The 18118-nt window shown below is 46.8% G+C and overlaps 1 pseudogene; it reads right to left on the minus strand.

Moving 5' to 3' along the window:
* Nucleotides 1–3582: 3582 nt before the first annotated feature.
* LOC120362972 (YTH domain-containing family protein 1 pseudogene) lies at nucleotides 3583–4207 on the minus strand (annotated as a pseudogene).
* Between the last annotated feature and the right edge of the window lie 13911 nt (nucleotides 4208–18118).

The following is an 18118-nucleotide window of genomic DNA, read 5'->3' on the forward strand; positions in this document are numbered from 1 at the left end:
GGGCCTCCCAAAGTGCTGGGATGACAGGCTTGAGCCACCGCATCCGGCCAGAAACCCTTTCTTTCAAGAATGTAGGAACAGTCATTTCCAGCCCTACACTGGCTTATAAGAGTTAGCGTAAAGAATGCATTTAAAACACAGAAGACCGGCTTTTTACAAACTGATCTGCTGTGTGTTGCTTCCTTTAGGAAGTTGCAACTATGTTTCGATTCAGCGAGTTAGAAACACATTTCTTCTAAAAGCTGGGTTTGGACATTCCAGAGTGGATGGCAGTACAGGATGTAAAGAGAAATATCTGACTCTAAAACAAAAACAGAGCTATCCAGCAGAATGGTTGTCAATGTGTGCATTCAACTGACAGAGTTTAAACTGATTTTGTATTTCAGCAGTTCAGAAGCCCTTTCTTTGGAGAATGTAGAAACAGTCATTTCCAGCCCTATACTGGCATATAAGAGTTATCAGTAAGAATGCGTTTAAAACACAGAAGACCCGCTTCTTACAAACTGATCTGCTGTGTGTTGGTTCCTTTTAGGAAGTTGCAACTATGTTTAGATTAAGCAATTAGAAACACATTTCTTCTAAAAGCTGCCTTTGGACGTTCCAGAGTGGATGGGAGGACAGGATGTAAAGAGAAATATCAGGCTCTAAAACAAAAGCGGAGCTTTCCAGCAGAATGGTTGTCAATGTGTGCATTCAACTTCCGGAGTTAAACTGATTTGTATTTCACCAGTTCAGAAACCCTTTCTTTGTAGAATGTAGAAACAGTCATTTCCAGCCCTATACTGGCATATAAGAGTTAGCAGTAAAAATGCGGTTAAAACCCAGAAGACCCGCTTCTTACAAACTGATCTGCTATGTGTAGGTTCCATTTAGGAAGTTGCAACTATGTTTAGATTCAGCCAGTTTCAAACACATTTATTCTAAAAGTGACCTTTGGACATAGGAGAGTGGATGGCAGTACAGGATGTAAAGAGAAATATCTGACTCTTAAAAAAAAAACGGATCTATCCAGCAGAATGGTTGTCAATGTGTGTTTTCAACTTACAGAGTTAAACTGATTTGTATTTCACCAGTTCAGAAACCCTTTCTTTGTAGAATGTAGAAACAGTCATTTCCAGCCCTATAGTGGCATATAAGAGTTAGCAGTAAGAATGCGTTTAAAACACAGAAGACCAGCTTCTTACAAACTGATCTGCTGTGTGTTGGTTCCTTTTAGGAAGTTGCAACTATGTTTCAATTCAGCGAGTTAGAAACACATTTCTTCTAAAAGCTGCCTTTGGACATTCCAGAGTGGATGGGAGTTCAGGAGGTAAAGAGATAATATCTGACTCTAAAAAAAACGGAGCTATCCAGCAGAATGGTTGTCAATGTGTGCTTTCAACTTACAGAGCTAAACTCATTTGTATTTCAGCAGTTCAGAGACCCTTTCTTTGGAGAACGGAGAAACAGTCATTTCTAGCCCTATACTGGCATGTAAGAGTTAGCAGTAAGAATGCGTGTAAAACACAGAAGACCAGCTTCTTACAAACTGATCTGCTGTGTGTTGGTTCCTTTTAGGAAGTTGCAACTATGTTTAGATTCAGCGAGTTAGAAACACGTTTCTTCTAAAAGCTGCGTTTGGACATTCCAGAGTGGATGGGAGTAGAGGCTGTAAAGAGAAATACCTTGCTCTAAAACAAAAACGGAGCTATCCAGCAGAATGGTTGTCAATGTGTGCAATGAACTTACAGAGTTAAACTGATGTGTGTTTGCAGCAGTTCAGAAACCCTTTCTTTGGAGAATGGAGAAACAGTCATTTCCAGCCCTATAGTGGCATATAACAGTTAGCAGTAAGAATGCGTTGAAAACACAGAAGACCAGCTTCCTACAAACTGATCTGCTGTGTGTTGGTTCCTTTTAGGAAGTTGCAACTATGTTTTGATTCAGCGAGTTACAAACACATTTCTTCTAAAAGGTGCCTTTGGACATTCCAGAGTGGATGGGAGTACAGGATGCAAAGAGAGATATCTGGCTCTAAAACAAAAGTGGAGCTGTCCAGCAGAATGGTTGTCAATGTGTGCATTCAACTTACAGAGTTAAACTCATTTGTATTTCAGCAGTTCAGAAACCCTTTCTTCGGAGAATGGAGAAACAGTCATTTCCAGCCCTATGCTGAACACCACCACCATGTCCAATGCTACGGTCAATAGTAGCATTCGGCCTGTCTTTGGAGGGACCATCTACCGCCCTCCGGTGTCTCGACTTCCTCCTTCTGGCAGCAAGCCAGTCGCTACTTCCACCTGTTTAGGGAAGAAAACGCCCCGTGCCGGCAGGCAGGGAGCCGACAAGGGGATCCCGGAGCTCAGCGGCAGCATCCGGAGTGCGAGAACTTTCAAAGGCTTCGACAGCTGATGCTCCTCCTGGCATCCTCAATTCGACCCACATCCAGTCCTGAGAAGCCCTGAGCAGTCAACCAGCTGTGGCTTCCTGTGCCTCGACTGGACCTCATTTTATCAGGGAGGCTTTAGTTTTTCTTGAGCCTAGGTGTGCTCAAAACCCTAGCCTTGGACAGGCTCCGTGACCATGGGCCTATTTAGAGATGTCATGAGGGTTACAGATGAAAATCCACCACAGGTTTAGTGGTCCTACGAGACTTAGTTTTAAAAGTTTATGGCAGAAAGTGCAAATTTTCGCATATGGGGCCTGACTTCTTCTCTACCATAGATTCTACTTCTTGAAGTGTGATCAAAAGCTTGTTTTACTTCACCACTGTGTAGGAAAATTATTAACTGTGCCCATCCCTAAGGTAATTCTGACTTGAGGACTTGTAATTAGTAATTAACATCTTTTTTTGTTTAGGGATGTTCAATTAGTGCTTTGGCTGTCAGCTTTGCTCTCCCCTGAAGGCTTGTCCCCACCACACAGGACAGCCTTCTTCCTGATGAGAATGGCTGTGTGTGTCCCAAGTTGAGATGGCCTGCCCTACTACTGCCAAAGAGGTGACAGGAAGGCGAGCACTGCTTTGTTAGATCGTGTTCAGTTCTGTTGCGGAGTGCAACGCCCTTCGTGGGCGGTATGTATGTATGAACACACGTGCTCGTTGGCACTCTTTCTTTGGCATTTGTCCCTGGGTCCAGTCTCCCCCTTTCCGGGCCTGCTATGCCCGAGTTCTTCTACCCCTGCAGTTGCCAGCCGCGTCGGGAGGCTGTTTGCTCCGATGAGTTGGGTTATCTTTGTCGTGGAGATCTGGAACTTTGCACATGTCACTACGAGGGAGTTGTTTTTACTCTAGCATCTGCGATGAGGTGCCCTCTTGACCAACCCTCTCGATCACTACTCTTCCTCAAGCACTATTATTTATTCTTCCTCCTTTTTTTTTTTAAGCTGACAAAAAAAATACTACTTTATTAGTGGCTTCTACAAGATTAGAATACATAGAAAAGTAGAAATAAATGCCAGTTCATTTGGGCAAAAATAAACGACAGGAAAGGCAAAGATGCAACACTCGACCCCGCACGGACGACACGCTGGAGCTGACAAAGCACACGCGTTTTAAACGGTTTTCCGAGTCACATGTTAGAACACGTAGGAAACTGGTTCTCCTCATTGTTTGCTTCGATTCTGCCGTTCCTTGCGCGCCACCTCCTCCTCCTCCTCCTCCTCCTCCTCCTCCTGGTGCTTCTCGTAGTGGGCAAAGTCGTCGAAGATGGAGGTCGTGTCGTGTGCTTGTAGGAGCTGATGATTTTCAGCACCTGCTTTGCTTTTTCTAAGGGCACCTCCTGGGTGTCCCGGTAGTTTGTGACGGGTTTGTTGTCGTTGTGCTCCAGTCTGATGTGCCGCAGCTGGTTATTGGGCACGTCCTGAACAGAAATCCACTTGACATCAAACTGCCCCTTCCACTGGTCCTGAGACCAGACCCCAGCAATGGTGCCGTAGTCCACGGGGGACTTCATCTCGGCCACCCCACAAAAATGCCCGCTCCCGTTGACGCTGAAGAGCAGGTAGACGGGCCCCTTGCTGCTCATGCAGTGGAAGGCGCCGTCCAGGCGCGTGTTACCGTGCTCCGTGTGCACCGGATGGAGTACGTGATGGAGCGGTGGATGTCCTCGGAGTAGCTCGTGATGATGAACGCACGCCCGCTTTTCAGATTCCAGTCAAACTCTTTAGGGTAATAGCGGTGAGCAGCCTTCAGTTTTTCAAGGACGGGGTGGGATTCGACGCCGGGCATATAAGAATTAGCATTAAGAATGCGTTTAAGGCTGGGCGTGGTGGCTCAAGCCTGTAATCCCGGCACTTTGGGAGGCCGAGGCAGATGGATCAGGAGGTCAAGAGATCGAGACCATCCTGGTCAACAAGGTGAAACCCCGTCTCTACTAAAAATACAAAAAATTAGCTGGGCATGGTGGCACGTGCCTGTCATGCCAGCTACTCAGGAGGCTGAGGCAAGAGAATTGCCTGAACCCAGGAGGCGGAGGTTGCGGTGAGCCGAGATGGCACCATTGCACTCCAGCCTGGGTAACGAGAGCGAAACTCCATCTCAAAAAAAAAAGAATGCGTTTAAAACACAGAAGACCTGCTTTGTACAAACTGACCTACTGTGTGTTGGTTCCTTTTAGGAAGTTGTATCTATGTTTAGAATCAGTGAGTTAGAAACACGTTTCTTCTAAAAGCTTCCTTTGGACATTCCAGAGTGGATGGCAGTACAGGCTGTAATGAGAAATATCTAGCTCTAAAACAAAAACGGAGCTATCCAGCAGAAGGGTTGTCAATGTGTGCATTCAACTTACAGAGTTAAACTGATTTGTATTTCAGCAGTTCAGAAACCCTTTCTTTGGAGAATGTAGAAACAGTCATTTCCAGCCCTATAGTGGCATATAAGAGTTAGCAGTACGAATGCATTTAAAACACAGAAGACCCGCTTCTTGCAAACTGATCTGCTGTGTGTTGGATCCTTTTAGGAAGTTGCAACTATGTTTAGATTCAGCGAGTTAGAAACACATTTGTTCTAAAAGCTGCCTTTGGACATTCCAGAGTGGACGGGAGTACAGGAAGTAAAGAGAAAGATCTGACTCTAAAACAAAAACGGAGCTATCCAGCAGAATGGGTGTCAATGTGTGCATTCAACTTAGAGTTAAACGGATTTGTATTTCAGCAGTTCAGAAACCCTTTCTTTGGAGAATGTAGAATCAGTCATTTCCAGCCTGATAGTGGCATATAATTGTTAGCAGTACGAACGCGTTTAAAACACAGAAGACCTGCTTCCTACAAACTAATCTGCTGTGTGTTGGTTCCTTTTAGGAAGTTGCATCTATGTTTAGATTCAGCGAGTTAGTAACACAGTTCTTCTAAAAGCTGCGTTTGGACATTCCAGAGTGGATGGGAGTACAGGCTGTAATGAGAAATATCTAGCTCTGAAACAAAAAAGGAGCTATCTAGCAAAATGGTTTTCAGTGTGTGCATTCGACTTACAGAGTTAAACGACACCTCCGGGACAGATGAATATGGTGGGTGCAAGTTCGGAGGTGAGGCGGGTACTTTCCAGCCCTATACTGGCATATAAGAGTCAGCAGTAGGGAGACAGATCCAAGCTGGCTGATCACTAGCAGCTCGGGATTGTAGCTCCCAGTGTAAGCGCAAAGAACGAGAGGACGCCACACCTTCACGTGAATTCTTGTTGCTCACGCACCAGGAGATTCCCGGCGGAGGAGCCCCACGGTCGCCAGCGCGATTCTTGTGACCGGCGAGGCGGTTTTGCCGGCGCCTCGGAGCGACGGTTCTTGGTGCAGAGTCGGAAAAGCACCGTCGATCTTAACGCTGCTGATTTGGTGGGCGCAGTGGGTTGCTCAGATTTCGGCGCTGAGAATCGGTAAGTTGGACGTCCACTCAGAAACCCAATTACAAAGACGGTGAATACAAAGACCGCAGATGGATAAATTTATAACGAAGGGAGGAAAACAGCCAAAAAAGGCTGAGAATACCCAAGATCAGAACGCTTCTCCCTCGGGTGGGGGGGGGATCACAGTTCCTCATCAGCGACGGAACAAGGCTTGATGGAGAACGAGTGTGTTCCAATTACAGAAGCAGGCTTCAAAATGTGGATAATGAGAAACTTCTGTGAATTAAAAGAACTTGTTTTAACCCAATCTAAAGTAACTAAGAACTTTGAAAAAAGATTTGATGAAATGTTAACAAGAATACTCAATTTAGAGAGGAATATAAGTGAATTGATGGAGCTGAAAAACACAGTAGGAGAACTACGTGAAGTATGCACAAGTTTTAACAGCCGAATTGATCAAGCAGAAGAAAGGATATCAGAGGTCAAAGACCAACTCGATGAAATAAAACAAGAAGACAAGGCGGGCGCGGTGGCTCAAGTCTGTAATCCCAGCACTTTGGGAGGCCGAGGCGGGTGGATCACGAGGTCGAGAGATCGAGACCATCCTGGTCAACATGGTGAAACCCCGTCTCTACTAAAAATACAAAAAAATTAGCTGGGCATGGTGGCACGTGCCTGTAATCCCAGCTAGTCAGGAGGCTGAGGCAGGAGAATTGCCTCAACCCAGGAGGCGGAGGTTGCGGTGAGCCGAGATCGCGCCATTGCACTCCAGCCTGGGTAACGAGAGCGAAAACTCCGCCTCAAAAAAAAAAAAGAAAAAAAAGAAGACAAGATTAGAGAAAAAAGGATAAAAAGGAACGAGCAAAGTCTCCAAGAAATATGGGACTACGTGAAAAGACCTAATCTACGCTTGATAGGTGTACCTGAATGTGACGAAGAGAATGAATCCAAGCTGGAAAATACGCTTCAGGACATTATTCAGGAAAATTTTCCCAGCCTAGTAAGCAGGATAATATTCAACTCCAGGTAATACAGAGAACACCACAGAGATATTCCTCAAGAAGAGCAACTCCAAGGCACATAATCGTCAGATTCACCAGGGCTGAAATGAAGGAGAAAATACTAAGGGCAGCCAGAGAGAAAGGTCAGGTTACCCACTCTCAGCAGAAACCCTACAAGCCAGAAGAGAGTGGGGACCAATATTCAACATCCTTAAAGAAAAGAACTTTCAACCCAGAATTTCACATCCAGCCAAACGACGCTTCACAAGTGAAAGAAAAATAAAGTTTTTTGTGAATAAGCAAGCACTCAGAGATTTCATCGCCACCAGGCCTGCTTTACAAGAGCTTCTGAAAGAACAACTACGCATAGAAAGGAACAAACACTATCAGCCTTTCTAAAAAAATTATCAAAAAGAGCATCAATATAATGAAGAATTTACATCAACTAATGGGCAAAAGAGCCAGCTAATATTAAATGGCAGTATTAAACTCACATATATTATTATTAATTCTAAATTTAAATTGACTAAAACCCCCAATCCAAAGACAGACAGGCAATTTGAATAAAAAACTAAAACCCAACAGTATGCTGCGTCCAGACCCATCTCACATTCAAGAATGCACAAAGACTCAAAACAAGGCATGGAGAAAGATTTACCAACCAAACAGAGAGCTGAAGTAAATAAATAAAAAGCAGAAGTTACACTTAAGCAACAGAGATCAAAAGACGCAAAGAAGGACATTATATAATGATAAAAGGATCAATGCAACAACAAGAAGAGCTAAAGATCCTAAATATATACGCACCCAATACAGGAATACGCAGACATACAAGACTTATAAAGAGACTTAGACTCCCACATGATAATAGTCGGAGACTTCAACATTAATATTAGACAGATCAGTGAGACAGAAAATTAACAACGATATCCAGGACTTGAACTCAGATCTGGAACAAGTAAATGTAATTAACATTTATAGAACTCTCCACTTTAAATATACGAAATATACACTCTCATCAATACCACATCATATCAACTTAGAAGTTTAAACGAAATGTTGGTTGGCTCCTTGTTTGTTATTCTCTTCCCTCATTTTCTTTCATGTCTCCATTATTAAGGACAATTATAGGCATGCCCGTATTTAGACTGCATTCTAACCCGGGCAATAAAGCAATACCCCCATCCTCTCTCCCTCTTCCTCTTTCTCTTTCTTCGTCTTCTTTATTCTTTTTCTTTCTTTCTTTCTTTTTTTTTTTTTTTTTTTTTTTTTTTTTTTTTTTTTTTTTTGAGACGGAGTTTCACTCTTGTTTCCCAGGCTGGAGTGCAATGGCGCGATCTCGGCTCACCACAACCTCCGCCTCCTGGGTTCAGGCAATTCTCCTGCCTCAGCCTCCTGAGTAGCTGGGATTACAGGCACATGCTACCATGCCCAGCTAATTTTTTGCATTTTTAGTAGAGACGGGGTTTCACCATGTTGACCAGGATGGTCTCGATCTTTTGACCTTGTGATCCACCCGCCTCGGCCTCCCAAAGTGCTGGGATTACAGGCTTGAGCCACCACGCCTGGCCCCCTATTCTTTTTCTTATAAAAGAAAAAAAAAAAAAGAGACTTTCCCTCTCTGTCTCTCTCTCCACACACACACATGCACACACACCTAAACACACAGTCACATACACACACATTTGTTTATCCATTTCTACATATTAGTCATTTCTCACAAGCTGTGCTTTTAATATAGACACATATGGTTTCCTATGAAGCCTACTTCCATAACACTGATTTCAACGTAGAACGATTGTGCTATCTGCAGCAAAGCAGCCCATGGCCGAGTCATGGAGAGGCGGAGAGAAGAGGCAACGGCATTCTCAGGCCTGTCAGGCCTTGTACCCTGGGTTGGGGTGGAAGAACTCATCAGAGGCGTTGCCTGGCTGGAGTGGGGACGGCCCCAGCCCTGACAGTGCAGGAAAATTGAGGGCTTCTTTGCCCGTGGTCTTGAACACTGTGTCCTCAGCACTGAGTCTGTTGTCCTAGGTCAATGTCATCATCGACCTCCTCCACTTACGGGAGCCCAGGGAAGCTCTGGAAGGCTGAGCTACTGACTGGGGCTGAGACCTGCCCTGGGATTCAGAGCAGACTCGTCCCAGCCGAGCAGATGTTGAGGCATTTCCTGGCTGTCCTGGCAGCAGGACCCCAGTGACCCTCGATGTTGCTGGTGTTTTCTGAGAGTGGAGATTCTGCCTCCTGGAGACTCAATCCTGAGGACTGCTAGGTCAGCACAGGCCGAGACCTGACTTCTGGAGGGACCGAGAAGTGCAAGACCCGTTTCTTAGAACCTGATCTGCTGTGTGTTGGATCCTTTTAGGAAGTCGCATCTATGTTTAGATTCAGCGAGTCAGAAACACGTTTCTTCTAAAAGCTGCGTTTGGACATTCCAGAGTGAATGGGAGTACAGGCTATAATGAGAGATATCTGGCTCTAAAACAAAAACAGAGCTATCTAGCAGAATGGTTGTCAATGTTTGCATTCAGGTTACAGAGTTAAACTGATGAGTGTTTGCAGCAGTTCAGAAACCCTTTCTTTGGAGAATGTAGAAACAGTCATTTCCAGCCCTATACTGGCATATTAGAGTTAACAGTAAGAATGTGTTTAAAACACAGAAGACCCGCTTCCTGTAAACTGATCTGCTGTGCTTTGGTTCCTTTTAAGAAGTGGCAACTATGTTTAGATTCAGGCAGTTAGAAACAAATTTCTTCTAAAAGCTAGGTTTGGACATTCCAGAGTGGATGGGAGTACAGGATGTAAAGAGAAATATCTGACTCTAAAACAAAAGCGGAGCTATCCAGCAGAATGGTTGTCAATGTGTGCATTCAACTTACAGAGTTAAACTGATTTGTATTTCAGCAGATCAGAAACCGTTTCTTTGGAGAATGTAGAAACAGTCATTTCCAGCCCTATACTGGCATATAAGAGTTAGCAGTAAGAATGCCTTTAAAACACAGAAGACCCGCTTCCTATAAATTGATCTGCTGTGCGTTGGTTCCTTTTAGGAAGTTGCAACTATGTTTAGATTCAGCGTGTTAGAAACACGTTTCTTCTAAAAGGTGGGTTTGGACATTCCAGTGTGGATGGGAGTACAGGATGTAAAGAGAAATATCTGGCTCTAAAACAAAAACGGAGCTATCCAGCAGAATGGTTGTCAATGTGTGCATTCAACTTACAGAGTTAAACTGATTTGTATTTCAACAGATCAGAAACCCTTTCTTTGGAGAATGTAAAAACAGTCATTTCCAGCCCTATACTGGCATGTAAGGGTTAGCAGTAAGAATGCTGTTTAAAACACAGAAGACCCGCTTCTTACAAACTGATCTGCTGTGTGTAGGTTCCTTTTAGGAAGTTGCAACTATGTTTCGATTCAGCGAGTTAGAAACACATTTCTTCTAAAAGCGACCTTTGGACATAGGAGAGTGGATGGGAGTACAGGATGTAAAGAGAAATATCTGACTCTAAAAAAAAACGGAGCTTTCCAGCAGAATGGTTGTGAATGTGTGCTTTCAACTTACAGAGTTAAACTGATTTGTGTTTCAGCAGTTCAGAAACCCTTTCTTTGGAGAATGTAGAAACAGTCATTTCCAGCCCTAGAGACGCATATAAGAGTTAGCAGTAAGAATGCGTTTAAAACACAGAAGACCAGCTTCTTACAAACTGACCTGCTGTGTGTTGGTTCCTTTTAGGAAGTTGCAACTATGTTTCGATTCAGCGAGTTAGAAACACATTTCTTCTAAAACCTGCCTTTGGACATTCCAGAGTGGATGGGAGTACAGGATGTAAAGAGAAATATCTGGCTCTAAAACAAAAACGGAGCTGTCCAGTAGAATGGTTGTCAATGTGTGCATTCAACTTACAGAGTTAAACTGATGATGCCCTGATTTTGGGCATCATCATGACCATTCTGATGATCATCATTCCAATCCTGATTCTGCAAGCCTATCAGTAGATCCAGAGGAATCACCCGGGCCAGGGGCTCTGCTCGTGACCTGTCTGTCTCCCTGGTATCCAGATTCCATCGCTCGCCCTGTCCCCAGCCCATCCCGTATCAACCCTTGACCCTCACACACTTTTCTACACTGGTTCAATAAAGTGCACTTGCTCCTGGAAAAAAAATAATAAAATAAAAAAATAAAACTCAAAATAATAAAGAAGAGAAGCGTCACTGGGAAGTTTTTATTTTATTTTATTTTTTTAATCCATGCAACCAGTCTTATTTATGCATAATTGAGAAAACACAGGCCTAGAGAGGTTATGAAACTTGTCTACAGTTACGCAGCTTGTGAAGGGCACAGCCACGATTTGAAACCACGCAGCTTTGCTCTCGGTGACATCAGTGGGCTGCCTTTTGGTAAATCCAGGACATGAGGAGCAGAGGAGCAAGGGCAGGGCAAGGGTGCAAGGTGGGGAGGGTCTGAGGGAGGCTGATGGGAGAGGACAGAAAGATCAGCCGATTGGCACTGGCTTGAGTCTGGCTGGCAGGCCTAAGCCAAGGGGCCCTGGGTGCATATGGCCCCGGGAAGCACGCTCCCCATTCCCTTCCTGCTCCTTCCTTCTTAAGGGCCTCTGCCCATGGCTCCCCTGGAGAGCCAAGCGGGGGTCTGCCAGGCACCGTGCGTGAACATGGCACGGGTGAGGGTGACTGGGGCATCTGCCCACCTGATGCACACAGACGTTGCACTTGTCACGGAAGCCCATCTCGTGGCCATCCTCGCCCTCAGGAGAGCGGCACACGTCACAGACGACATCCTCATCACACTCGATGCCCAGCCCCTCCTGCGTCTCGATGGCCCTGGCCCTATTCTGGTGGCACAGGGTCTCCAGCTCCAGCACACGTTCCAGCGTCAGCTCATCCAGCTCTGGCCTCTCCATCTCCTGCAGTTCTGAGTCGATGAGCTGCAGCCAGTAGGCGTCCATCTCGTCCGGGTCCTAGCGGCTGCCTCCTGGCCAATCCGGCCGGGAGCCCTCCCCGAGCGTGGGGCTGCTTGGGGATGCCCGGGCAGGGGGGCCTTCCAGAGGTGGGAGGGTCCTCACCAGGGGCTCTGGGATGGCCTCTGCCCCGGCAGGCACCTGCACCCCTTTCTCCCATTCCTGTCGCCATGGGTCTGCCAGGAGGCAGGAGTCATCCGGGCTGAGCTGGGGTGAGTCCAGGATCCTCATGGCTGTGATGACATCTGTCCGGAAAACCTCCGAGGGCTTCTTTTCGTGCTGTCGGGGCCAGCCCGACTTGGTGCTGCTGGGCAGGTTGGAGCATCTCGAGGCGGATGTAGATGTCGCGTGACTGTCAGTGGTGGCAGAGTTGTCACTGCCGATGGGGTCTTTTCGCCTCTTCTCTTCCCTCTTGCTCCGCGGTCCCCCCCTGAGGGGCGCTGCCCACGGCTACGCGTCGCTGCAGGGACCGGCGCGGGAAGGAGGCTCCCGAAGCCCGGAGCTCCCGGGGCCCGCGCGGCAGGGCGGGGGGCGCTCATCCATCCGGGGTCGCGGTCAGGGAGGCGGCGGGGCCCGTGGCGTCCCCGCCGGGGACAGTCAACCCGCCAGACCTGAGCGGGTGCCACTAGGAGTGGGCGCAAAGTAACTCCATGGACGCTACTCACCCCCCCAAAAAATAGCCTCCGACTGCGATGGCCGAGGTCAGCACCATTCACCACCCCCCTGTGTAGGTTTCTCTTATTTTATTTATTTATTTTTTTGAGATGGAGTCTCGCTCTGTTGCCCAGGCTGGAGTGCAGTGACGCCACCTCAGCCCACTCCAACCTCTGCCTCCTGGGATCAAGTGATTTTCTGCCTCAGCCTCCCAAGTAGCTGCGATTCAGGCACCTGCCACCCATCCTGCTATTGTTTTTGTATTTTAAGTAGAGATGGGGTTTCACCATCTTGACCAGGCTGGTCCTGAACTCCTGACGTCGTGATACGCTCACCTCAGCCTCCCAAAGTGCTGGTGTTACAGACATGAGCCACCGCACCCAGCCGAGAAGAGATTTGCTAATTGAGTTCTGGATGACAGGTGTTTCATTGTAGGGGGTCTAAAGAGAGACTCAAATGCCTAGAAGTTCAAGATCAGCTTGTGCAATATAGGGCGACCTCGTCTCTACAAAAACAACCAAGCAACCAAAAATTAGCTGGGCATGGTGGCAGGGGACTCTGGTGCCAGTTACTCAGGAGGCTGAGGCCAGAGAATCGCTAGGGTCAGGGAGGTTGAGGTTGCCGTGAGTTGTGAGCACTCCACTGTATTTAACCTGTGAGTCTGAGAGCCTGTTTTAAAAAACACACACAAAAAATAGAGGCCTGAACATGAATGATTATTCATGAGTGACCCTATGTTGAACAAACAAAGCTGCCCCCAGATCCTGAACCACCAAAAACTGTAAGATAATAAATGTTAATTGTTTCAACAATTCACATAAATGGCCCACGAATTGTAGGGGCAATTTGTGATACAACAATAACTAACTAGTATCTCTAGATTTCTTTTTCTTTTTTTTTTTTTTTTTCCATTGAGATGGAATCTTGCTCTGTTGCCAGGCTGGAGTGCAGTGGCGTGATTGATCTTGGCTCACTGCAACCTCCACCCCCTGGGTTTAAGTGATCCTCCTGCCTCAGCCTCCTGAGTAGCTGGGACTACAAGCACACACCACCACCACACCCAGTAAATGTTTGTATTTTTGGTAGAGAAGAGGTTTCTTCATGTCGGCCAGGATGGTCTCGACCTCTTGACCTCATGATCCACCCTCCTCAGCCTCCCAAACTGCTGAGATTACAGGTTTGAGCCGCCGCACCTGGCCAAGATTTCTTTGGAAGGAAAAGCCATGTCCAGGAGGACATTCAAAACCCACTTGTGTGTGTGTGTGTGTGTGTGTGTGTGTGAGAGAGAGAGAGAGAGAGAGAGATGGAGTCTTGCTCTCTTGCTTAGGCTGGAGTGGTAAGATCTAGGCTCACTGCAACCTGCACCTCCTGATTAAGTGATTCTCCTGCTTCGGCTACTTTTTGTGACGTTAGTAAAGACAGGGTTTCACTATGTTGGTCAGTCTGGTCTTGAGCTCCTGGGTGCAGGTGATCCAACCACCTCAGCCTCCCAAAGTGCTGAGATTTCAGGAGTGAGCCACACCATGCCAAGCCTACCATTGCTATTGATCTTTGTCGCCAAGGATAATCATCTCAAAACAATGATGGCCTCCTCCTCGGTTCTTCTTTCAGAATCTCTGTCTTCCATTCCCTCCCTCAATATGCACACTTCATTTACTACAGCACTCCTTTCCCACCAGAAAGCCTACGTCCAAATACATCTTCTTCCGTTTTAGAGAGCTTCTCCCCGTTTATTATTTAGGTTGACAATTTCTTCTTTGAGCCTCGTTGTGGGGTAGAACTTCCTCCCCTCAAAGTATCTGTTGAAGTCCAAAAGCCCCCTCCATCCGCCGTGCCTGGGGATGTGACGTGATTTGGAAATAGGGTCACTACACATAGAATGAGTTAGGGCTCAGTACAGGGACTCACACCTGTAATTCCAGGACTTTGGGAGGCCAAGGTAGGTGGATCACTTGAGGACAGGAGTTTGAGACTCCTCTGGGCAACACAGAGAAACTCCTCTCTACAGACAAACAAACAAAAAAATTAGCCAGCTGTGGTGGTTCACACCTGTAGTCCCAGCTGCTTCAGAGGCTGAGGTAAGAGGATCACTTGAGCTTGGGAGGCAGAGCTGGCAGTGAGCCAAGATGGTGCCACTGTACTACAGCCTGAGTGACAGAGCTAGACCCTGTCAAAAAAAAAAAAAAAAAGATTAGTTAAGATGAGGTTCCATTGGACTAAGGCGGGTCACACTGGATTAAGGCAGCTCTTAAATTTTTTTTTTTTTTTTTTTAGAAATGGAGTTTCCCTCTTGTTGTCTAGGCTGGAGTGCAACCGCACAATCTTGGTTCACTGCAGCCTCTGCCTCCCAGGGTCAAGTAATTCTAGGGCCCAGCCTCCTGAGTGGCTGTGATTACAGCGACTCACCACCACACCTGGCTAAATTTTTTTGTGTTTTTAGTAGAGATAGTGTTTCTCCATGTTGGTCAGGTTGGTCTCGAACTCCCAACCTCAGGAGATCCGTCCACCTCAGCCTCCCAAAGTGCTGGGATTACATGCAGAAGCCACAGTGCCCTGCCTTTTTTTTTTTTTTTTTTTTTGGACAGAGTTTCGCTCTTGTTACCCAGGCCGGAGTGCAATGGCGCGATCGCGGCTCACCGCAACCTGCGCCTCCTGGGTTCAGGCAATTCTCCTGCCTCAGTCTCCTGAGTTGCTGGGATTACAGGCACGTGCCACCACGCTCAGCTAATTTTTTGAATTTTTTTTTTTTTTTTTTTTTTTTTAGTAGAGACGCGGTTTCACCATGTTGACCAGGATGGTCTCGATCTCTCGACCTCGTGATCCACCCCCCTCAGCCTCCCAAAGTGCTGGGATTACAGGCTTGAGCCACCGTGCCCGGCCTTTTTTTTTTTTTTATGAGGCGGTCTAGCTCCCTCACCCAGGCTGGAGTGCAGTGACGCCATCTTGGCCCACGGCAATCTCCACTCCCCAGGTTCAAGCAATTCTCGAGGCCGCCCCTAAAGCTAATGATTCACATTCTCCTAAGGAGAGGAAAATTTGGACAGAGATACAGAGACAGAGACAGGGAAGAAAGCCATGCAGTGATGGAAGCAGAGGCTGGAGTGAAGCCAGGCCACACCAAAGTCTGCCGGCCGCCACCAGAAGCTGGAGGAGGCAGGCGGGATCCTCCCTGGAGCCTTCAGAGGGAGCGCGGTGGCCCTGCCCACACCCCGACTCTGGCCTCCTGTCCTGTGCAAAAATACATTTCTGTTGTCTGAAGCCGCCTGCTTTGTGGTCATCCATTACAGCACTACAGAAAACAAGTATCAGCTTCTTTCTTTTGTGGCAGGACGCAAACCTTGTCAATTCCAGCTCATTCTGGAAACGCGCTCTTCCTGCGTGTGGAGCCTGAGGGTGGGGTGAAGCTGTCCTCACAGTGTTCACAAGAACTCTGGACAGACATGGTTATAATTAAGCATTAGGCCGGCCGCAGTGGCTCATGCCTGTAATCTTAGCTCTTTGGGAGTCCAAGGTGGGCAGATCACCAGAGGTCAGGTGTTGGAGACCACCCTGGCCAACATGGTGAAACATCCATTTCTACTAAAAACACAAAAAATCAGCTGGGCATGATGGCGCCTGCTTGTAATCCCAGCTACTCAGGAGGGTGAGGCAGGAGAGTCACTTGAACCTGGGAGGTGGAGGTTGCAGTGAGTCGAGATCACACCACTGCACTCCAACCTGGGCGACGAGAGTGAAACTCTATCTCAAAAAAATAAAAATTAATCCTTGACAGGGCACAGTAGCTCACGCCTGTAATCCTAGCACTTTGGGAGGCCGAGTCAGGTGGATCACTTGAGGTCAGGAGTTAAAGACCAGCCTGACCAACATGCTGAAACCCCGTCTCTACTAAAAATACAAAAACTTGGCTGAGCATGGTGGCGAGCACCTGTAATTCCAGCCACTCTGGAGGCTGAGGCAGGAAAATGGCTTAAATCTGGGAGGGAGAGGTTGTAGTGAGCCAAGATCGTGCCACTGCATTCCAGCCTGGTAACAGAGCAAGACTCCGTCTCAAAAAAGTAATAATGAGCCGGGCGCGGTGGCTTACGCCTGTAATCCCAGCATTTTGGGAGGCCGAGGCGGCTGGATCACGAGGTCAAGAGATCGAGACCATCCTGGTGAACATGGTGAAACCCCGTCTCTACTACAAAAAAATAAAAATAAAAAAATCAGCTGGGCATGGTGTCGCACGCCTGTAGTCCCAGCTACTCGGGAGGCTGAGGCAGGAGAATTGCCTGCACCCAGGAGTTGCAGTGAGCCGAGGTCACGCCATTGCACTCCAACCTGGGTAACAAGAGTGAAACTCGGTCTCAAAAAAAAAAAAAAAAAAAAAAAAAATTGGCCGGGTGCTGTGACTCATGTCTGTATTCCCAGCGCTTTTGGAGGACTAGGCAGGCAGATCATTTGAGGTTAGGAGTTCGAGACCATCCCGGGCAACATGGTTAAACCCCTTCTCTACCAAAAACACAAAAATTAGCCAAGCATGGTGGCATATGCCTGTGATCCCAGCTACTTTGAAGGCTGAGGCAGGATAATCGTTTGAACCCAGGAGGCAGAAGTTGCAGTGAGCAGAGATCATGCCATTGCACTTCAGCCTGGTGACAAAGTGAGACTCCATCTCAAATGATAATAATAAATAAAAAGAATTTTAAAATACGGCCAGGTGCGGTGGCTCACCCCTGTAATCCCAGCATTTTGGGACGCCGAGGCGGGTGGATCACGAGGTCAAGAGATCGAGATCATCCCGGTCAACATGGTGAAACCCCGTCTATAGTAAAAATACAAAAAATTAGCTGGGCATGGTGGCGTGTGCCTGTAATCCCAGCTACTCAGGAGGCTGAGGCAGGAGAATTGCCTGAACCCAGGAGGTGGAGGTTGCAGTGAGCCGAGATCGCGCCATTGCACTCCAGCCTGGGGAACGAGAGCGAAACTCCGTCTCAAAAAAACAAAAAAAAAAAAAAAAAAAAAAAGAGAGAGAGAGAAATATCTGGCTCTAAAACAAAAAACGGAGCTATCCAGCAGAATGGTTGTCAGTGTGTGCATTCAACTTACAGAGTTAAACTGATTTGTATTTCAGCAGTTCAGAAACCCTTTCTTTGGAGAATGTAGAAACAGTCATTTCCAGCCCTATAGTGGCATATAGCAGTTAACAGTAAGAATGCCTTGAAAACACAGAAGACCCGCTTCTTACAAACTGATCTGCTGTGTGTTGGTTCCTTTTAGGAAGTTGCAACTATGTTTCGATTCAGCGAGTTAGAAACACGTTTCTTCTAAAAGCTTCCTTTGGACATTCCAGAGTGGATGGGAGTACAGGATGTAAAGAGAGATATCGGACTCTAAAACAAAAACGGAGCTATCCAGCAGAATGGTTGTCAATGTGTGCATTCAACTTACAGAGCTAAACTGATTTGTATTTCAGCAGTTCAGAAACCCTTTCTTTGGAGAATGTAGAAACAGTCATTTCCAGCCCGATCGTGGCATATCAGAGTTAACAGTAAGAATGCGTTTAAAACACAGAAGTCGCGCTTCTTACAAACTGATCTGCTGTGTGTTGGTTCCTTTTAGGAAATTGCAACTATGTTTAGATTCAGCGAGTTACAAACACATTTCTTCTAAAACCTTCGTTTGGACATTC

Source organism: Saimiri boliviensis (genome assembly GCF_048565385.1).
Source record: "Saimiri boliviensis isolate mSaiBol1 chromosome 16 unlocalized genomic scaffold, mSaiBol1.pri SUPER_16_unloc_3, whole genome shotgun sequence".
Classification (NCBI taxonomy): domain Eukaryota; kingdom Metazoa; phylum Chordata; class Mammalia; order Primates; family Cebidae; genus Saimiri; species Saimiri boliviensis.